The sequence below is a fragment of the Cupressus sempervirens genome, chromosome 7, assembly GCF_028749045.1.
Source record: "Cupressus sempervirens isolate cs-2001-9-10 chromosome 7, ASM2874904v1, whole genome shotgun sequence".
In the NCBI taxonomy this organism is placed as follows: Eukaryota; Viridiplantae; Streptophyta; class Pinopsida; order Cupressales; family Cupressaceae; genus Cupressus; species Cupressus sempervirens.
The window spans coordinates 380061371-380085479 of NC_143124.1; the positions used below are offsets into that span (position 1 = coordinate 380061371).

Here is a 24109-nt window from a genome sequence, read left to right on the forward strand (position 1 = left end):
AAAAAAAAAAATTTGTTATATCTATCAAACTAACAATTTTCTTAAATTTCTGACCTTAAATTTTAAATCTATATAGACTTTTAAAAAAATCATTTCTCTACCATATTTTACCAGTTGCTTCGAAAAAAATTGGTTTGAAAATGCTTACAAAGTAGATGTTTCCACGTGAACATATCCCAATATGTTCTCTCTTGTGATCAATGTCTACCCATGTAATTTTCCCTTCATATTATCTACGTGACCAAGACTTTTCATTGAAATCGAAGTCTCTTCTATAGCTAATTTAAAGGAATCCTCCCTTTCTAGTAGATACAATCCCTGCGTCTTTATTCATCCCCTCCTTTTGGGTTACTCATCACAATGAGCATCACCATTCCCATCGCCATGCTCGCAACATTGCTCCTCTTCTTCCTATCCACTACAGCAAGTGGCAATGAAAGAAAATCACACATTGTCCATATGTTGAAATCCATGAAACCCCCGCACTTTATTTTGCACGAGCACTGGTACCATTCAATCCTCACCCAGGTCACTTCCAATGCCTCCAAATCAGATCCAGGTCTCCTCTTATACACCCATGACACACTCCTCCATGGCTTTGTAGCCAAACTCACCAGTGCGATGGTTGCAGCTTTGGAGAGTGTTAATGGCTATCTCACAGTGATTCCATCAGCTCTGAATCAACCTCATACCACATGCTCGCCTCACTTTCTCAGCCTTGCCGATAATAGAGGCTTATGGTCGAAGGACTTGATTCGGGGAGAGGATGTGATAGTGGGCGTGGTGGACACGGGAATATGACCTGAGAGTCAGAGCTTCCATGACGAGGGTCTCAGCGTCGTTCCCTCCAGATGGAATTGCGAGTGTGAAAGTGGAGACCGATTCGATTCATCCATGTGCATTAGAAAACTCATCAGAGCAAGATTCAATTTTTTTGGTGGGCTGGAAGTCGCACGTTGGTAAGGATTTCATATCAGCAAGAGAAAGCGATGGCCACGACACATATACTGCTTCTATTGGTGTGGGTTCTAACATAAGAGGAGCGAACTATAAAAATGGGTTTGGCAACAGAACAGCCATGGGGATGGCACCAGCAGCGAGAGTGGCAGTGTACAAGGCTTATTGGGGAGTGGAAGTCAGCTGCGATGAGAGCGACATAGCTGCTACCATGGAAAAGGCCATCCAAGATGGTGTTGACATTATTTCTATTTCGATTGGCTTCCTATTGGAGAAATCATTTTACGCGGAGAAGGGTGTCTTTGTTTTCGCCTCTGCTGGAAACTCTAGGCCTTTCTCAGCTTCTCTTACAAATGCGGCACTGTGGATAACCACCGTGGGCTCTAGCAGTATAGACAGAGAGTTTCTCTCTCTCGTGAAACTCGGGAATGGTCAGCTATTGAAAGGATCCTTGCTTTATAGATGAGACGGGACTCAAAATCTGCCTCTCATCTACAATTATTGCACCGACCTTGGTGTCGATACGCACATTTTCAAGGATAAAGTTGTCATGTGCATTTCCAATGAGAATTCCACGAAAATGACCAGGCTTCTCAAGGACGTTGGAATGGCGGGAATGATATATGTGAACTCCAAATTATTCGAAGGCAAAGATCAACAAGTACACAGAAATAAAACTTATTTCATTGCCTTTCTATCTTATTGAAATACATTACATTAAGCATCTATTTATAGAGGTTTGAGAACTTTCTAAAATACAAACCAAACTTATTACACATGTTATAATATATTATAATATTGCATATAATTAAATATGAGCAGCTATGTAAAGTGGTTGGAACGATTGGTACGGCACACTGTCTACTATGGTGAGAAGTGAGCAATTACTCTGGACAGTGGGTGGTTGCCAAAAATTATTACCACCAACACTCCCCCTTATTTGTTTTCATTAACAAATTTTGCATCAGTAATACCCAATTTCTCTCACAAATATTCATAGTTACTCTTTGGTAATGCCTTAGTGAAAATATTTGCCAATTGATCTTCAGATTTGCAGAACATTAGGTAGATTTCTCCATTGTTGACCAATTCTCTAATGAAGTGGTACCTTCTATCAATATGTTTGCTCCTCTTATAAAATACATGATTCTTAGATAATGTTATTTCTGATTTGTTATCACAAAGAATTGGTATTGGTTCATCCTAATGATGGTGAGGATTGAACAAAATTTGATGCATCCATACTGCTTGACATGCTATGGAAGTGGCAGCTACATATTTTGCTTCAGCTGATGAGACCGTTACTAAAGGTTGCTTCTTTGATGCCCATGACACGACTCCTGATCCAAGGTGAAAGATATATCTGGAAGTGCTCTCCCTGTCATCAATGCTACCTGCAAAATCACTGTCAGTATAACCAATCAAACCAAAATTGTTAGATTTGGAATATAGGATTCCATATCCCATTGTTCCTACAATATGTCTCAATATCCTTTTTCCAACTTGCCAATGAGAATTTTGTGGTGACTCCATGAACCTTGAGATCAAACTGACACCATACATGATGTCTGGCCTTATAACTATCATATACATTAAACTTCCAACAAGTCTTTTAAACATAGTTGGATCAACATTTGAGCCCTTCTCTTCCTTGCTAAGCTTTGTTCCTGTTGCAACTAGAGTTGATGTTGGATTATAATTCATCATTTTAAACCTCTTCAAAACATCCTTTATATACTTGGATTGACAAATGAAGATACATTTGTCACATTGAATAACTTCAATACCTAAGAAATATCTCATCAACCCCAAATCTATCATTTCAAATTCTTTCATCATTTATGACTTGAACATGTCTATTGATAGATTTCTAGTGAATATAAATTCATCAACATACAAACATACAATCAAAACCTAACCTTCCTTATTAGTCTTGATATACAATGTGGGCTCATTGTTACTTCTATTGAATTGATTACTTATCATGTATGAATCAATCCACTTATACCAAGCCCTAGGAGCTTGTTTCAAACCATAAAGTGCCTTGTTTAGTTTATATATCTTGTTTTCATGCTCACAAACCTCATAACTAGGTGGTTGTTTAACATATACCTCTTTATCAAGAAGACAATTCAAAAAAGTTGATTTTACATCCATTTGATACACTTTCCAATCATTTTTTGCAGCTATTGCTAAAATAGTTTGAACTTTGTCAAGTCTAGCAATTGGAGAAAATGTTTCATTATAGTCAACTCCATATTGTTGTGAACAACCTTTAGCAACTAGTCTTTCCTTATGCTTAACAATTTCACCTTTTGCATAAAATTTAGCTTTGTAGACCCATTTGACTCCTATACATTCTTTTCCTATAGGTAAATCCATTAATTCCCATATTTTATTTCTTGCAATAGAGTCAATTTCTTCATCCATTGCCTTGATCCATTCATCTTCTTTAATTGTTTCATCAAAATACAATTGATCACAAGAAAATAAAGCAAACTTTGAGTAAATGTCTCATTCTTTTCTTCTTGATCATATATCTCTTTTAAGATTCTTGTCTTCTTACCTTTGTAACTTGGTCTTGAGAATTTAGAATCTATTCATCACTTACATTTGAACTTGGAAGTGAGGCTCCTTGCACAAAGTTCCTTGGTGGAGTACTGGATGGTGATTGAGTCCCGTGTTCCTTCAATTCATCATCACTTTGTAATATTGGCGCTCCTCTTGTGACTTTTTTTTTATCATTTTCATGTCATGAATCTTCTTCTTCAAATTTAGCATCCCTACTAATGATCAATTTCTTTGAAATAGGGTTATACAATCTATAAGCTTTTGATTCTTCACTATAACCAATAAAGATACATTTTTCACTTTTATTATCCAATTTCCTTCTCAATTCAAATGGCACTAATGAATAAGTAACACATCCAAAAACTCTAAAATGGGATACATTATGTTTCTTACCATTCCATGCATCTTGTGGAATTGTGTTCTTAACACTCTTTGTAGGACTCCTATTCAAGATGTATACAACACATGCTACTACTTCTGCCCAAAACTCATTGGATAAATTTTTGGCCTTCAACATACTCCTTGCCATTTCCATTATGGTTATGTTCTTCCTCTTTGCAACACCATTTTGTTGTGGTGTGTACCTTGTGGTAAACTGCTTCTTAATTCCCTGAAATCTACAAAATTCTAGAAACTTGTTAGAACTGAATTCACCACCTCTATCAGATCGTAATACCTTGATGTAGAGACCACTTTGTTTTTCAACCAAAGTTTTAAACTCCTTGAACTTTTCAAAAGCTTCACTCTTTTGTTTGAGAAATTATATCCAAGTCTTCCTACTAAAATTATCAATAAATGTTAGGAAATATATACTTCCTCCTAAAGATGGAGTTTGCATAAGTCCATATATATTAGTGTGAACTAATTCCAATGGTGCTCTTGATCTATATGAACCTCCTACAGGGATGCTTTCTCTATGTTGTTTTGCCAATATACAACTTTCACATGAACTTGGTAGTTGCACTATTTGAGGCAATCCTTTGACCATATGTTTCTTTTATAACAAGCTTAAAGCATCAAAATGAAGATGACCATAGCTCAAATGCCACAGCCATGACTAATCTAAGTATATTGTTTTGAAACTAACTTCTTTTCCTCCTTGAATGCAATGAATCTGGAGAGGGAACATTCAATTTTGTGTCATGTTGACCCTTGCAATTAACCTACCACTAGGATTTCTATCCAAGATTGTGCAAACATCATTATCAAAAGAAACTTTGTAACCCTTTTGTACTAGTTGACCAACACTCATGAGATTGTGTTTTAATCTAGGCACAAAATACACATCACGAATATATATTTTTCCTCCATTTTTTGTCAAGAAATTTATCACACCTTTTCCCATTACAAAAAATTTACTATCATTTCCTAGCTTTACTTCAGATTTTATAGAATCATCCAAGCTAGCAAACAAATCTTTATTTCTAGTCATATGGTTACTACATCTAGTATCTAGGAACCATATATCGCTAGAACTTTCTTGAGCAACATTACAAGTTATAAATAAACTTTCTAAATTGTTATCAGATACATCTAAGTAATTAGCACCATTCTTTTCACTCTCCTCTTGTTTCTTTCTACATTCACTTGCAATATGCCCAAATCTATTACAATAATGACACTGAATTCAAGATTTATCAAACCTTAATGATGGTTGTTGGAATGAACTTCTGCCACATCCTCTATTTGAACTTTGAATGGATTGATTTGTTTTGTCTTCTTGATTTGGACTTCCACATCCATCTATGCTTCTACCTCTTCCTCTTCCTCTGTAGTCTGATCTTCCTCTTCCTCTGCCAAAAGATACCTATGATCTAAAAGCATTATCTGAAAGAGAGTTATTATTTATGTTCTCTCTTGATTCATGAGATAAAAGTGAACCCATTAACTCATCAATAGAGAGTATTGTCAAATCTTTAGATTCTTCAATGGCAACAACAATGGCATCAAATTTTCTAGGCAAACAAGAAAGTATCTTTTCAACAACTTTTTGATTTGTCAAATCATCACCATATGATCTAACTTGATTAACCACATTCATTACTTGATTTAGAAATTGATCAATTGAGTCTGAATGCTTCATACACAAATTTTCAAAATCATGCCTTAAATTTTGCAATTTAGCAATCTTAACTTTTGATGTCCCTTGATATGCTATTTCTAAAATATCCCATGCAATTTTAGACTTTTTAGCTACAAAAACCTTAGGGAAAATTGATTCATCTAAAGATTGTTGAATTAGAAACAATGCTTTAGCATCCTTTTTCATGTTATCTTGTAATTTATCTTTTTCATCTTGTGATAATATAGACTCATCTTGTGGTTCATTAAAACCCTTTTCAGTAAGATCCCATATGCTTTGAGAACAAAATAATGTTTTCATTTTTATAGCTCAACATTCATAATTTTTACTAGAAAATATTGAAATTTGTGGTTGAGCTATACTACTTCCTAAAGCCATATTAATACACATAGTTACAATTGCACTTGAAAATTTTTAACTTTGCTTTACAAAGAAAATCCAGCAAACAAATCTAAGCCAACGACATAAAGCTCAAACAAACAACAATATAATACTTATTTTCCCCTTTTAACAATCTTTTTTCTCATTAGACTTCACTCTATGAAATCAGCTCATTTCCTTCTCTCAAACATTAAACCAACATCTTTTCTTCTCTAGATCTTCACAACCACTAATCTTCAACTTTAGAAGCTTATGATTTGTAATAAAGAAAACATTAGAAGCTCCATTCACTGCCACAACAGTTATACATATCAACATATATTACTTTTCTTCCTAAGCCCAACTCTTTAGCTTTGATACCAATTTGAAGGCAAAGATAAACAAATGCACAGAAATAAATCTTATTTCATTGCCTTTCCACCTTGCTGAAATACATTACATTAAGCCTCTATGTATAGAGGTCTGAGAACTCTCTACAATACAAACCAAACTTATTACACATGTTATAATATATTATAATATTGCATATAATTAAATATGGGAGGCTATGTAAAGTAGTTGGAACAGCTGGGATGGTGCACTATCTACTATGGTGGGAGGTGAGCAATTACTCTGGATGGTGGGTGGTTGCCATAAATTAATCCCACCAATAGGTATTGCAGATGTGCCTTTCAATCAACAATTATTGCCCACCACCAGTGTGAGCTTTTCAGTAGGGGAAAAGCTAAAGTCCTATGTGAACACCATGGTGGTGTCTATGGCTAGAATCAATCCCATGGGATTGATGGTGATGGGAAAAGTAATTGCTACCATCATCGACGTGTTTTCTTTATGAGGTATAAGTGCATTATATCCAGACATTCTTAAGCTAGATCTAGTTGTGCTAGGTGTCAATATCTTGGCTGCATGGAAGGAGGGTAGATTGATCATAGCATCTGGGAGCTCATCGTTGCGCCCCCATGTTAGTGGCATTGTAATGATCATATGAGTCATGCATTTGACATGGAGTCCCACAGCAATCAAATCGGCTCTGTTGACGATGGCCTCCATGATGGACAACACAAAGTAGCCCATCAAAGATGTGCTCACCTTGTGAGCCGCAGACCCATTTGCAATGGGTGTATGTCAATTAAATTTGAGGGTGGCCCTAGAGCCTGGGTTGGTCTATGATATGGAGCCTTGAGACTAAATTAATTAACTTCAAAATCAAAAATCAAGAAGAATATTTTTCATTTTTGTATTCACATAAAACTATATAGGTACATATATAGCTATGTGCCATATGCATACAACTACAGGAAAGGAAAGACTCAATTTAGGAAAGAATCAATCCAATATTAGAAACAATCCAATATTGCAACACACCCCCTCAAGTTGGTGCGTAGATATCCCACATGCCCAAGTTGCCTAAAAACTTTGAGAATACTTGACTTGAAATTGCTTTAGTAAGAATATCGGCCAACTGATCCTAAGATTGAATCTTAGGCACTCCACAATCTTCTCATCCAACTTCTCATTAATAAAGAATATGTCTACCTCCACATGCTTTGTATGATCATGTTGAACCAAATTATGAGCACTAACACATGTTGCTTTATTGTCACAATATAGTTGAATTGGTCGCCTAGGTGGACAGCCCAAGTCTCTCAAGAGAAGTTTTAGCCATAGGGCTTTACAAACTCCAAGTGTCATACCTCTAAATTCTACCTCTGCACTTGATTGTGCAACAACATTCTATTTTTTTCTTCTTGATGTAACGAGATTACTTCCTAGAAAGCTGAAATAACTTGAAGTAGAATACCTATCATCTACTACTCCAACCTAGTCAACATCAATATTTGCATCCTCACTTTGATAATCCTAATTTTTAGTGAATAAAATTCCTTTTCCGGGAGTAGGCTTCACATACCTAAAAATGCGCATAACTGCATTCATATGTTTCTCTCTAGGATTATGCATAAACTAGCTAACAATACTTAATGCATAGGCAAGGTTTGGCCTTGTGTGTGCTAAGTACATCAATCTTCCTATGAATCTATGGTATCTTCCTTTATCAACTAGTACTCAATTATACTCAATACATAACTTCAGTCCTTCTTGAACTAGTGTACCATCAAGTTGAAATGCTAACATATCAGTTTCCCATAACAAGTCTAAGGCATACTTTCTTTGAGACAAAAAGATCCCTTTATCAGATCGAGACACTTTGATCCTAAGGAAATATTTCAAGGGATGGAGGTCTTTCATTTTGAATTTTCTAAACAAGTAATCATGTAGAGCCCTCCTTTCTTCAAGATTATTTGTTGTAACTATCATGTCATCCACATACACAATAAGTGTAGTAATCTTACCCTGTTGATTCTTTAAGAATAAAATGTGGTTTGAATTTCTTTGACAGTAACCAAAGGCTTTCATTGACTTTGTGAATCTTCCAAACCATGCCCTTAGAGATTGTTTCAATCCATATAGTGACTTCTTTAATCAGCACACCTTCAGACTATGTATTTGTGTACAGATGTTAATTCCCAAAAGTAAATCTATCCAAAAGCAATCAAAGAGCAATAGGCGGTACACTTAATGCTTTAACTAATGTGAGGTGAGTCCAAAGATGTGGAACATTTAACCCCTCACACAAGCCAACACGAGTCCACAACTCAGAAACTAGTGAGTTCTAGAAAGCACAAAAGGGTTGCCTTGTGGAGCATATAACTCTTCTTTCCTATAGACCCCTCCCCTTTAACATGGTGCTAATCTTATAACCACAGGGTGAAACGAGGGGCCGGCAAATTAGCGAGTCCAATAACCCAAGATAGCTAATTAGATGTATCACTAGTAACTAAGCCTGCTAGATGAAACTAATAGAGATCACAACCTAGTATCGAATTATGCATGTTTTGTAAAATGAGAACATGGAAGGAAATACAAACAAGCTTGACATGAGAGATGTTCATTTTAGGTCCAAATGAAGTGTTATCAGTCAAAGAGAATTACCTGGTAATCCTCACAATGCGCTTAGTAGATGTTTTACCTATTTTTAGTAACTTTATCACGCTTTTCCAATTGTCTTGCAAACCACTGTTATGTTGTTCCAAAAAATTAGAAAACACAAAAAAATCAAAAACAGTGAGCAGTTAGCAGAAAAACTAGAAAACACAAAAATCAATGAAGATAAATAGCCTTTGTCAGGAGAGTCTTGCACGAAATTCTTGACAGTCCATGCGAAGAATTTTTTTTACCCGCGCAAAAATTCTAATACGGCCCGCGTGAAGAAACAGGTGTCGCACGAAGTTTCGTGCACTTAGGCACTTTCTCACACGATACAAAAAGAATATTCGTGTGAAGATTCTAGATCCTCGCACGAAAATGAACAGTCTCACGCGAAGATTCCCAAATCTGTACGAAATAGTACAGATAGAGAAAAAAAAATGATTTAAAAAATGTAGAAAGAAGCCAAAAAAATTGATTTTTTCGAGCCCCACGGTGGGTGCCAGAAATGTATGTGTGAATATGTGGCCTATGCTAACACACACACTTCAACATGGTCCTTATTTGCAGATTCATCCTAGAATGAACATTGGATTGTTCATTTGAAAATCAGCTAGCAAGGTGACCTGTTGCCTTCTATCTAAAGGGAATTGCTTGTTAGATATCCTCAGATTTGAGCTGTTAAGCAACCAGACCCTCTAAGAATGAAGGATTTAAAATAAAATGCAACTAATCTATATGAGAATGCAGATTAATCTAGAATGAAGTATGCACGTTTAATCTAAGAACATGTAAAAGAAAACTATGCTAAAATGTATGCATATTATGCTAAATGAGATTAAACTAAAAAATGAATATCTTATGAAAATAATGAGCTCAAACGAATGCACAATCCAGCAGTAATTCAATGCAAATTCTCATTCAACCTCCTCTTGAAATGAAGAGAGGAGGGTCTCTTATATAGATTTTCCTGAAAACCTCCGACGATTGAGATTGATTTCAATCAACGGTCAGGATTGAAGATGAAGTTCAGTCATAAAGGAAGATTCCCAAATTAGAGGAAGTTAACTGATTTCTTTTGAGTAGAATAAGGAGTTAATTGATTTAATTCCTTTTTGATCAACAGTGAACTGGGAATTTCCTTTTTTGAATTGAAGAGAGATCTTGGTGAGATATTTAATTTAATAAAATGAGATATAGTCTCATAATTACCTTTTCTATTTAATTAAATAATTCTATTTAATTAATTAGAGACACTTTTCTTATTTAACTAAATAACTTCATTTAATTAATTAGGAATGGCTTCCCATTTAATTAAATAACTTTTCTTAATTAATTAGAAGTAAGTTTTCCATTTAATTAAATAATTAAAATAAGCACATTTATTAAATTAAATAAGTTTAATTTCATAGTACATTAGCCTTAGGATATAATTTAATTTAATTAAAGTATAAATACTTAGTAATTAAATTAAATATTAATCAATAGGTTTAATGTGACTAATATGAGTAAATACTATAGGAGTTAAATAATAAGCATGATGAATGTAGATTAGGGTTATTTGCATCTGATAATTAAGTCAAGTAGCGAGTAGCTGAATAAGAATTTGTCTAATGGAATAGGACTTTAGGATTGGTCAGAAATAGACCAGAATTGCTATCATGACAATGAGCCAATTTTGGGGTATTACATTTTGCCCCTCTTTGAATGAATGTGCGAGCAGCACATTCAATTCAAAGAAAATCAGAAAGTATGATGTGAAGATGAGATTGGTTTCGAAGTTGATGACACGGAGACCAATTGATAAGCTTTTAAGGACTATCTCTAGAACAGAGCTTAATCCCAAGGAATCCAAGTAAAGCACCTAGATACCTAAGATTGGTAGCATTTAAAAGATTATCTCCAGAATGGAGTGTAATCTTTAAGGATCCAAATAGAACATCTAGATACCTAAAATTGATAGCATTTAGAAGATTATCTCCAGAACGGAGCTTAACCTTCAAGGATCCAGATAGAACACCTAGATACCCGAGATTGATAAAAGATAACAAGGTCCAATCATGAGTCGTAGAATCATCCCCAAAACGAGGCTTGATCCTCAGGAGAAGGGGTTTAGACTGTCCCAATACCTGTCCATCGAACTTTGAGAAGATTTTTTATAAGGTTGATCAATTGATGAAAAGATAAGATAGATGGCAAAGATGCCAGATAGAAGGGAACAAGATGCCCTGAGTGATGAGATGCCCCAAGTGATGAGGACATAAGATGGGAACGAGATGGTCCAAGCAATAAGTATTCAATGATGTAATCATCCTACCCCCTCGGCAGTGAAATTGAAAGATGACACACTAGAAATAGATGTGAAGTAATATAGCAATACATACGGAAGAAATCCGAGTTGTAGCAGAATGTAGAAGAGATCAGAATGATCTGAAGAAAAGAGAAGAGTTGATTTGAAATTATTGCGAAGTCACAAAGACCGAGTTTGACCAAAAGTTGATTAGATTTAGTCATGGTTGACTTGAGTTGACTATTTAGAAAATATGAAGAATGTAGAGATGAAAGGATGCCAAGAATCACAAAGTATCAGAAAGATTTGGGCTGCACAAGTGTTCAATCACGTTAGTCCCCAAAATTTTAAAATGCATTTCTGAGGCTCTTAGGTGTGTTAGATTTCGAATTCAATCCTGAAAATGGATCCAAAATGGTCCAATTAGCCAAGGGTATGATTTTTGTGCAAATCTGAGCACTTTGAAAAATTTGGTCAACAGCTATATAAGGGCCCAAGGGGACATTTTCAATTCATTTGTGCTTTTTGTCTTCTATTGATTTGAGCTCTGAGAGAGACATGGCAGTTAGCTTGAGACATCATCAATTTGAGCACTCCAGACGTCATAGTCGCCTAGCAAACTACGGACCACCGGTGAGTCATCGATTCCCCTCCTTTGCACTTTCACTTTCTTGTATTTTGAGGTCATTTATTGCACTTTTTAGCATGTTTTTAGGGGGTCTAATCTCTCTTCGCGCGAGACCTATCGGCTTTCGCGCAAAGAAACAAGGTGCATTGTTTCTTCACACGCGGCAGGGAGAATCTTCATACAAGAAGCATTAGATTTCATGCGAAAGATGAGTTTTTTCGCATGAAGGTAGTTCTTTTTCCACGTGACTATGTAATTCTTTGCACAATGATGTAATTCTTGCACGATGATGTAATTCTTTGCACGAGATTGGATTTCTTCATGCGAGGCTTTGAGAACTTCGCGTGAAATTCCATGACAATCAAGCTTAAAAGTTTCAATTTTGTGATCAAAAAATTGCATTTTATTTTGTTTTGATGCATCATTTTGACTTGATACTAATTGGCACTTTTGTTGTTTCTTGTTGTGCGTGTAGGAGGTCTTTGATGACATTGCATTCAGATCACATTACCCACCATATGGGGAGTTATTACGGAGTCTTGATGATGCAGATCAGGCACACATTGCTTGATTAGGTTTTTCTTCTTTGTTCCGAATTCCAGCTGTGATGGTGAATCACTGTTAGATTGTGGTGACTGATCAGGAAAGTACTGTACATACTTCATAAATAGTGGGGTTCGGGGCATCGCCCCGAAAATTTTTTTTTTGGAAGTAGCCGACATCGACATGGTAGCCGACATATTATGGCCGACATATGGCCGACATGTTATAACCCTAAAACGGTTTAATACTTGTATAAAAAGGGCTTAGGGTTGGGTATTTTTGAGATGTGGTGATACGAAATTGGTTCTTGCGGCGGTATTGAGCTGTAAGGGATTACGGATTGTAATCAGGTTGTAATCACTGGATTGTAATAAGATCGGACTTGCTGTTTGGTGGACGTAGCCCAGGGATTGGGTGAACCACGTTAAATCTTGGTGCCTTGTGTTCATTTCTGTGTGTTCTATTATTTTTGTTATTGGTTATATTTGCATGTAGTTTTTATTTCTGTCCGTGGTTTATCCTAACAAGTGGTATCAGAGCCTAGTTGTTTCTCAGTTATCCTCTGCAGGAAAGTCTCACAGTTAAGTGGGAGTCTCACGGTTGAGTGGGAGCAATGGCAGATGATGGTAAGCTGAGGGTTGATAGGTTTAATGGGCAGAACTTCCAGTTATGGAAGATGCAAATGGAAGACTATTTATATCAGAAGGATTTGTGGAAGCCGTTGGAAGGAAAAGCCAAGAATCAGGGAACTATGTCAGAGGCTGAATGGGATCTTTTGGACAGAAAGGCACTTGGAAGCATTCGGTTATGCTTGGCACCATCGGTGGCATTTAATATTACAAAAGCAAAGACGACAGAAGATTTGATGAAAACCCTAGCGACACTGTATGAAAAGCCCTCCGCTTCAAATAAGGTATTTCTCATGAAGCGTTTATTTAATATGAAAATGGCAGAAGGTGGATCTGTTGCAGATCATTTAAATGACTTTAATACTATTACTAGTCAATTATCTTCTGTGGGTATCAATTTTGATGAAGAAATTAGGGCTCTCTTGATTTTGTGTTCTTTGCCTGAAAGCTGGAATGGCTTGGTAATGGCGGTGAGTAATTCTGTTCCTGGATCTAGTACCCTAAAATATGATGATGTGATCGGTGTTATTTTAAGTGAGGAAACTCGTAGAAAATCCTCAGGTGGATCTACATCAGGAAGTGCTTTAAATGCACAAAGCAGGGGCAGAACGACTGAAAGAGGAAGTAACTCTGGAAATCGTGGGAAATCAAGAGGAAAGTCAAAAGGGAGGAGGTCTCAATCGAGGGGACCAAATGATTGCTGGTACTGTGGGAAACCAAGGCACAAAAAGAAAGATTGCTAGACTCGAAAGAAAAATGAAGGAGATAAATCAGATGGAGACAAAGAGGCAAATGTGGTAAGTAACAAATCCGAAGAGGATGCTTTGCTTCTGTCTTTAGAGAGTGTTGATGATTCATGGGTTTTAGATTCTGGTGCTTCTTTTCATGCTACACCTCATAGAGGTTATTTCATTGATTATGTCCAAGGGGATTTTGGGCTTGTTTATTTGGGGGATAATGAACCCTGTCAGATTGTTGGAAAGGGAAAAATTAAGATTAAATTGCAGAATGGGAATCATTGGCTACTACATGAGGTAAGACATGTTCCAAAACTAAGTAGAAATTTAATTTCAGTAGGGCAACTCGGTGATGAGGGTTGTGTAGTTACTTTTAATGATAAAAATTGGAAGGTTTCAAAAGGTTCCCTTGTAGTAGCAAAAGGTGTGAAAGTAGGCACCTTATATCTTTGTACAGGTCATATTGTTCCTTCTACTTTGATTGTTTCAGAGAAAAATGAATATTCAGGAACAATTACTGCAGATGAGCAGGGAGAACAAATAGCTGCTGTGGATTCTGATACAGCGCTGTGGCACAATAGACTTGGGCACATGAGTGAGAAAGGTATGAAAGTACTTCATTCAAGGAAAGTTTTACCAGGTCTAAAATGTGTGAATATGGATTTCTGTGAAAGTTGTGTGTATGGAAAACAAAAGAGAGTGAGTTTTGTAAAGACAGGGAAGGAAAACAAAAAGGAGAAATTAGAACTTGTGCATACAGATGTATGGGGACCAGCTCAGGTATCTTCCCTTGGTGGCTCTCATTATTATGTTACATTTATTGATGACGCAACTAGAAAAGTATGGGTTTATTTCCTTAAACAGAAATCTGATGTATTTCAAACTTTTAAGAAATGGAAATGCTTGGTTGAAAATGAGACTGGTAAGAAATTAAAATGTCTCAGATCTGATAATGGTGGTGAGTATTGCAGTCATGAATTTGAAGATTATTGCTCCACTAATGGTATTCGTAGACAAAAAAACTGTTCCAAGGACTCCACAGGAAAATGGAGTGGTTGAACGCATGAACAGGACTATAATGGAGCGCGCAAGGAGCATGAGGTTGCATGCTGGGTTGCCCTTACACATGTGGGCGGAGGCTGTCAATACTGCAGTATATTTGATTAATAGAGGTCCCTCTACTCCTTTGGGCTGTGGTATTCCAGAGGAAGCATGGACTGGTAAGAAGGTGAGTTATTCTTTTCTCAAGACCTTCGGTTGTGAAGCTTTTGCTCATATAGACTCTGAAAATAGAACCAAGCTAGAAGCTAAATCAAAGAAATGTGTCTTTGTTGGATATGGCATTAATGAATTTGGTTATAGGCTTTGGGATTTTCAAAATCATAAAATTATAAGAAGTCGGGATGTCATATTCAATGAAAAAGTGTTGTACAAAGATCTGTTGCAGCAACATGAGAAGAAAGAAGATGATTATGTAGTGCTGGATGATACTCCAAAAGCTGATGTTCCAGCCATTCCTCATGATGTGCAACAACCGCAACAACAAATACCACATACACCAGTGAATGTTAGACGGTCAACAAGGCCAATTAGACCTCCACAAAGGTTTTCTCCCTCTTTGTATTCTATTTTACTTACTGATGCTGGTGAACCTGAAAGTTATGATGAAGCTGTGCAGGTGGATGCTAAGATTCAGTGGGAGTCTGCAATGAAAGATGAAATGGACTCTTTGCTGAAAAATAAGACATGGGATTTGTGCAAGTTGCCTGCAGGTAAAAAGGTTTTACAGAATAAATGGGTTTATAGGTTGAAAGAAGAGGAAGAAGGTAAGAAAAGATTTAAGGCCAGGTTAGTTGTAAAAGGATTTGCACAGAAAAAAGGAATTGATTTTGATGAAATATTTTCTCCTGTTGTTAAAATGACTTCTATTCGTACTGTTTTAAGTCTTGTGGCTACTGAAGATTTGCATTTAGAGCAGATGGATGTTAAAACAGCCTTTCTTCATGGTGATTTGGATGAAGAAATATATATGGCTCAGCCACAGGGTTTTGAGGTCAAAGGTAAGGAGAACTTAGTGTGCAAATTGAAGAAAAGTTTATATGGCCTGAAGCAAGCACCTCGGCAATGGTATCTGAAATTTGACAGTTTTATGCATGAGCATGGATATAATAGGTGTCATTCAGATTACTGTGTTTATTTTAAGAGGTTGGATGATGATAGTTACATTATTTTATGTTTATATGTTGATGATATGCTTATAGCTGGGTCTAACATGGATCATATTAAGGGGCTGAAACATCAATTAGCACATGCATTTGCTATGAAGGATTTGGGGGCAGCAAAACAAATCCTTGGTATGAAGATTTGCAGAGATAGGAAGAATCGAACATTGACGCTATCTCAAGCTGATTATGTTGAGAAGGTGTTGCAACGTTTCTCTATGGAGAATGCTAAAGCTGTCAGCACACCTTTACCTGGTCATTTGAAATTGACTAAGGAGATGTGTCCCAAGACACAGGAAGAGGAGGATAAGATGTCCAAGGTACCCTATGCTTCAGCTGTAGGAAGTTTGATGTATGCTATGGTATGCACTAGGCCAGATATTGCACATGCAGTGGGAGTTGTTAGCAGGTATATGAGTCATCCAGGTTTTGAGCATTGGAATGCTGTCAAGTGGATTCTCAGATATTTGAGAGGAACATCCAATAAGTGTTTACACTTTGGGGGCTCTACTACTGATTTACAGGGCTTTGTTGACTCAGATTTGGCTGGGGATATTGATACCAGGCGGAGTACTACAGGTTATGTCTTTACTGTTGGTGGGGCAGCCGTGAGCTGGGTTTCTAGGCTACAGAAGATTAATGCTCTCTCCACTACAGAGGCAGAGTATGTTGCTGCTACAGAGGCCGCCAAAGAGATGATATGGCTTCAGTTCTTCTTGGAAGAATTGGGACATCCTCAGAAGGATAATTTTTTGTTCACAGATAGTCAGAGTGCCATTCATCTTGCTAAGAATTCAGCTCTGCATTCTAAGACCAAACACATACAGTTGTGGTACCATTTCATTCGGTCAGTTTTGGAGGATGGACAGTTAAAGCTGGAGAAGATACATACCAATGAAAATCCAGCAGATATGTTGACAAAGGTTGTCACAAGGGAAGAAGTTGAACTCCTCTTCAGCTTCAGTTGGTCTTTTAGACTAAATGTGAATAAAAGAACAACAGAGTCCAGGGTGGTTTGATCCAGTGGGAGCCCCATGCGGTAGTTGTATTGCTACAGGATCAGTCTCCAAGTGGGAGATTGTTGTTTAGTGTGGAGCCTGATCAGTCCCCAAGTGGGAGATTGTTAGATTGTGGTGACTGATCAGGAAAGTACTGTACATACTTCATAAATAGTGGGGTTCGGGGCATCGCCCCGAAAATTTTTTTTTTGGAAGTAGCCGACATCGACATGGTAGCCGACATATTATGGCCGACATATGGCCGACATGTTATAACCCTAAAACGGTTTAATACTTGTATTAAAAGGGCTTAGGGTTGGGTATTTTTGAGATGTGGTGATACGAAATTGGTTCTTGCGGCGGTATTGAGCTGTAAGGGATTACGGATTGTAATCAAGTTGTAATCACTGGATTGTAATAAGATCGGACTTGCTGTTTGGTGGACGTAGCCCAGGGATTGGGTGAACCACGTTAAATCTTGGTGCCTTGTGTTCATTTCTGTGTGTTCTATTATTTTTGTTATTGGTTATATTTGCATGTAGTTTTTATTTCTGTCCGTGGTTTATCCTAACAATCACGACCTTCTTACTGCATTGGTAGAGTGTTTCCATTCGGAGATGAACACATTCCACTTGCCGATGGGTGAGATGACCATCACACCAAAGGACATATGGAGGATCTTATGGATTCCCTTTCACGGTGCCTAGGTCATCTATGATACAGTGCCCTGAGTAGGGACAAAGGCACTATCCATTATTTTCTAGAGGGAGCTACCAAGAGGCAAGGCTATCACCTAGGATGAGTTGATGCACACTTAAGAACCCACGCACAAGCTAGCATTGATGCTAGTTATATTTTTGAGCTGCTTCTTATGTCCCAATAGAGGACAGCATGGTTTGGAGTGTGGGTGGGGTACCATACTTCGCAAGATGCTAGAGACACCAGAGATCTTTGTGTGGGGTCAGTGCATGTTGGCTCACCTATTTCATGAGATGCACGAGGTCGTCTTTCACAAGAAGAAGACCATGGTAGCCAGAGTATATGTGTTACAGATCTGGGCCTAGGAGCATCTTCCCATATGTAGGCTAATTTTTGAGGATGGTCGAGAGCCCATGGAGCCCTATATTTGCAGATATCAAGGGCATATTACCCATGCCCACCTAAGTAAGATAGAGTAGTGGAGGATACGTCTTGATGACCTGGTGTCTATTGTACCTCGACCCTGGTGAGAGACAGAGGACTGGGATGATGCCCCTAGAGAGTTACCATGGATGTTTAGTTCTAGACCTTTGGCAGGCAAGACAACATCTGTCATTGAGAGATTTGTGATATCACGAGTGTGGCGGTAGTATGGCCGACCATAGGACATTTCTACTGAGTACTGCGCCTATGCCAAATTGCAAAAGGATGTTGAGTGGGGTTGGCCAGCACGGATGGATCCAGGGCGATCCATGAAAGACATTCGCAGCTTAGCTGCAGTTCAGTGGGACTACCTGCCAGAGGTAGTAGATGTCGGGATGACGCCTGCATATTAGGCATTTTTTATTAGCCATCTGTTCCCACATTTTATAGATCTAGTGGGGATGGCAGGGAAGGTAGAGAGACAGGTACCCCAATAGCAGCAAGCATAGCCACAACTGCCAATTCAGCCACAGCAGCAGTCACGGGTCCGACACTAGGTTTAGCAGATGCAAATTCCCCCACGTCAGATGGGATCAGACCCAGGTGCTAGGGGCAGTGGGACGAGGCACAATCGACGTTGCAAGCAAAGGACAGAGGAGGAGGCCCCTCAGCAAGAGGCTCCACAGCAACACGTGCCACCATGGCAGGAGGCGCCACCACAGCAGCAGGCACCAGAGATGTTAGATGAGGATATGCCAGATCAGCCGATAGGTGGGGTACAGGATGCGGTATGGCAGTATCGAGAGTGGGTTCGTCAGGCCACCCAACAGTTGGGGGACCTGCAGATTGCAGTGGCAGTTCGGGATGCGTAGCTGGTGGAGTGACAGCAAGATACAGATCTTTGGAGAGAGCGCACCAAGACTAAAGAATGGAGATTGGAGCAGGCACAGGATGAGATCCAATTTCAGTCAGCTCAGGAAGCATATTACTATGCTGCATATACCAACACAATACCAAATGAGACACTCCAAGTGCAGCGCTTTTCTCCATATGCACAAGAGCCTGGGGGCGCACGACCTCCTGTCAGGCCAGATATGCCACCACTGCTTCTGCCACCTGCTGCCCCTACTCCTCTTGGAGGCGAGGGTACGAGACAGAGTTAGATGCTCTATGGCTAACCTCTGATTTTGATCTCTGGCTATGTATCGACCGGTGTGCCAGCACCACATGTATCATTTTTAATTGATTGCACTCGAGTAGTGCCCATTTTTGTACAAACCCATTCTTTTGATATATATATATATATATGCGAGATCTTGAGCCGAGTAGTCCTGTGTACATGTCATTGTCTATTTTGCTTTACTTTGATGTACATGAGATGTATGTTGTACTTAGATAGAATGTATATGTATGGACTGACATCTCATGTAGTGTTGCGTGTTTTTGCTTGACAATGACAAGTATTCCATTAAGGAGCGTGAATCGACAAACCAAATGCTTGTGTAGCTATGGAGGAATCTGATACATGTGGAGATGCTCCCCAAACCTTCATTACAAAGGATAGGAAAATAATGAATTGAATATGTGTGCTTATGCAAATGAAGTATGTAATGCAAGACTATATTAAATGCAACCCTAGGTCTGGTTACCAAGCCTTGATATTTAATCATCACCAGATATAAAACAATGCACGTAGGTCATACAATTCCCACTGACATTGCAATCATGGAAGTATGAATATAACATACATTATTGGTTTGTCAAGATTAAATGTAAGCATTCAAGGCACAAGAAGCTAGAATGACCAGAACATTTGTCCCTTTTAATGTAGCAAGTTAACATAAGCATCAGAGCATAAACGCTAGGATGACCTTAATGTTTCTTGCATGACAAGCACACTAAACACACGGGAGATCCCTCTTATGCTAAGTATTTAGTATTCATTCTGTTTGCAACGACCCTTGCGTTCGTAACCTGAGATAGAAGTGCACTAGATATACTCGCAGTGACCCATACGTCACTTAGCAGGACGAGTATCAATATTTACTGTAGCATGAAGAGTTTACTCCAACAAACAAGGAGAAGAACCAACGTTATTGGAGTATTCATATAAAAGGAGTTGAGGTACACACAACCATCCAATACGAGATGGAGGCTCTTATAGTGGACACCCCTCTTATAGGGATAAATCAACTTATTGGAACTAAATCGCAAACAGAAAGCAAATAAAAGATCATGCCCCCAGTCATTACTTCTCTAGTCGAAGATGACATCATCGAATTGCTCGAGGGGATATGATAAAGAAAAACAAAGCAAACAAAGAAAATGCTCAGCATATCCAAACAAGTATATCATTTTTGAGTTTAATGTTTTGGGATTGATGTCAAGTGTCAGTGTCCAGAACATGTTTGAAAGAAATCTCTTTAGTAGGGTAATGACAGTAGGTAGACACAGCCTGAATGACTGGTGACTGAGGTCAAAGGGGAATCTCCATGATGAAGAACCTAAGAAGGATTGAACAATAGTAGACAGATACAACCAGGGCGACTGGTGACTGACACAAGAGAGATCTTCCATAAAAGAATCTGGAGACATGACTTTAGCAATAGTAGGCAGACATAGCTGAAACAACTGGTGACTGTTGTGGAAGAGATTCTATGAGGAGAATCTTGAAGAGAGTGTCATTGACGACAATAGGTAGACACAGTGAGAACCACTAGTGACTATCGTGAAGGAGATTCTATGAGGAGAATCTTTAAAAAAGTGACACTAGCGACAGTAGGCAGACGCAGTGAGGACCACTAGTGACTATCACGAAGGAGATTCTATGAAGAGAATCTCGAAACGAGTGACACTAGCGATAGTAGGAAGACATAGTGAGGACCACTGGTGACTGTCATGAAGGAGATTCTATGAGGAGAATCTTCAAAAGAGTGACACTAAGGGGGAATGCCCCCGAGGTATGACAAGACTCAATCCATGGATACATGAGCAAAAAGAAGGCAAAGAAGGAAAGTGAAAGTATGAAAGTGACTGTACAGAATAGCCAGAAGATGCACTGCAAGATGGAGCATTGAGAACAAGAGGCACCTATTTACTAGGTTTTCACCTTCTTGGCAAGATTCTCATTTTTTTTTTGCTACCATGATGCCTGTTTCCAAGTTTTCACCAATGGCACTTTTCTTGTTTTTCAATTTTTTTTGTATTTTTGAGATTTGTCACTTTTTTTGGTGTTACCAAGGTGTCTATTGCTAGGTTTTCACCAGGGTAACAATTTTTTTAGGACTTTTTCTGATTTTTATGATTTTTTTCAGGACATATAGATATGTACAGAAAGCTTGCTGAGATTAAATCAACTATAAAACCGCTTTAGGTGGAGAGTGTTGACAAGCTCTTTAAGCACTTCTCCTTCAGTTGTGGAAAGCTGATAGGCGCCAGATCCATATACTACAGTAATGTTTTAAGGACCTAGCCAGTTTGGTTCAAACTTTCCCTTTTGCATTCGATGTTGTTGATTCTTAGGGTTCTCTCTCAGGACGAGGTCACCCAGCTAGAAGTCACATGGCCTGACCCTCTGATTGTAACTTCTCGTCATTCTTTGTTGATATGCTTTCAGATGATCACATGCCACTTGTCATCATTCATTCAGTAACACAAGCTCTTGAAGCTGAGCTATCCTGTAGTGATCATCAGTGATAAGGCCTTTTATAGAGATTCTCAAGGTAGGAATCTCGACCTCCATTGGAAGCACAACATCTGCCCCATACACCAACGCAAAGGGAGTCATGCCCATTGGAGTTCGGATGCCTGTCCTATATGCCCACAGAGCTGGATTGATATGGAGATGCCAATCTCTCCCTAATTTACTGAATGTATGATGAAGAATTTTGAGGATCGCCTTATTGGATGCCTCAGCTTGGCCATTACCCTGGGGGTAATAAATGGAAGACCAATGTTGTGTGATCTTGAATTTCTTGCACAGTTCCTTGAGGTCTTTATTCTTGAATTGTCCTCCATTGTTAGTAATGATTGAGGATAGTACACCATATCTATAGATGATGTAGTTTGTGATGAAAAGCGCTACAGTTTTTCCATCAGCAACTGTGAGAGGGACTGCCTCTACCCATTTTGTGAAATAATCTATAGTTGTGATGACAAACTTATGTCCATTAGAAGAGGTTGGGTGAATCTGCCCCACCAATTCGAAGGCCCATTGTTGAAATGGCCATGTTGTAGTACAAGGAATCAGCTCTCTAGCTGAAGCATGAATGAGATTCTCGTGTAGCTGACACTACTTGCAGGACCTAGCATACTTGATAGCTTCTTGCTCCATTTTGGGCCAGTAGTAACCAGCACAAAGGATTTTGCGAGCTAGTGTCAGGCCATTGGAATGGGATCTGCAAATGCCTTTGTGAATGTCAATTAGTGCATGTTTGGACTCGTTAGGTTCTAAACACCTAAGGAGTGTTCTGTCAAGACCTCTCCTATACAAATCATTAGCAATAATGACATAATGTGAAGCATTATGGATTAGGTAACATTTCTCATTCTGGGTCAGACCTTCCAGAATGGTTTGATTACAAAGGTAGGAATAGATGTGATGGTAGCAAGATGATTCTTGTCCTATAATAGAACAAATCATCCCAAAATCAGGTGTGTCATAGGCTGGGTAGTGTAACGCTTCCACCAAGAACTCATGTCGGAGATCATTTTCTGGCATTTGTAGCAGGGAGGCCAGAGTGGCCATGGCATCAGCCACTTTATTATCTGCTCGTGGAACTTGCTAGAAGGTGATGTGTGTAAAATACTTCTTCAAGTCATCAACCATGTGCTTGTAAGGAATTAGTTTCTCATCCTTTGTTTGATACACATCGTTTGCCTGGTTGACAACAAGCTGAGAGTCACCAAAGATGTCTAACTGATCCACTCTCCATTCAGCTGCAATTTTCATGCCATTGATCAAAGCCTCATATTCAGCAATGTTATTTGTACAAGGAAATAGAATCTTGTATGCTTTGGGAAATGAGTACCTTTGTGGTGTAATAAAGAGTAATCCAGCACCTGATCCCTATTGCATGAAGGACCCATCGAAGAACATAACCTATGTATGGTGAGTGAGTGTCAAAATTGACTCATTTGGGAAATCAATATTTATTAGCAAAAGACTCTGTATGGGTGCCTCGACTAGCTGGTTTGCAATTGCCTGTCCCTTTATAGCCTTGCGTTCAACATATTGGATGTCAAACTCACTGAGTATCATGACCCATTTAGCCAATCTTCCTGTGAGAGCTGCCTTATTGAGCAAGTACTTTAATGGATCTATTTTAGCCACAAGCTGTGTAGTGTGGGCAAGCATGTAGTGTCTCAACTTCTGGGAAGCAAAGACAACTGCCAAGCAAGATTTCTCAATAATGTTGTAGTTCTTCTCATAAGAGACCAATGTTCGAGTCAAGTAATAAATAGCTCTTTCTTTGTTTTCATTGTCTTCCTGAGCCAAGAGGATTCTCAAAGATGTTTCAGTGGCTGAAATGTATAAAAGAAAAGGCTTCCCATGCATAGGAGGCATCAAGATTGATGGATTGACAAGATATTGTTTGATCTGTGTTAAGCTTTGCTCACAATCCTAGCTCCAATTGAATTTCAGACCCTTATGTAAGGTCTTTGTGAAGGGTTGTGATCTATCTGCCAATTGTGAAATAAACTTATGAATAGATTGAAGCCTTTCATGTAGTCCTCTCATCTGACTGATGTTCTGAGGTGGTGGCATGTCCATTATTGCTTGTACTTTTTCTAGATCTACTTCAATTCCTTTTGTAGAAACAATATATCCCAACAATTTCCCTAATGTGACACCAAATGTGCATTTCTTAGGATTGAGCTAAAGACCTAAGTTTTCCATACGATCTAGGATGGGTCCCAAATTTTGTAGTTGAGTATTGCATTTAGCGCTTTTGACCAGGGTG

General features: G+C 38.4%; 1 pseudogene; it reads left to right on the forward strand.

The window, feature by feature from the left end:
• The first annotated feature begins 360 nt into the window (after nt 1-360).
• LOC149547059 (uncharacterized) overlaps nt 361-24109 on the forward strand; it is a 79904-nt pseudogene continuing 56155 nt past the window's right edge.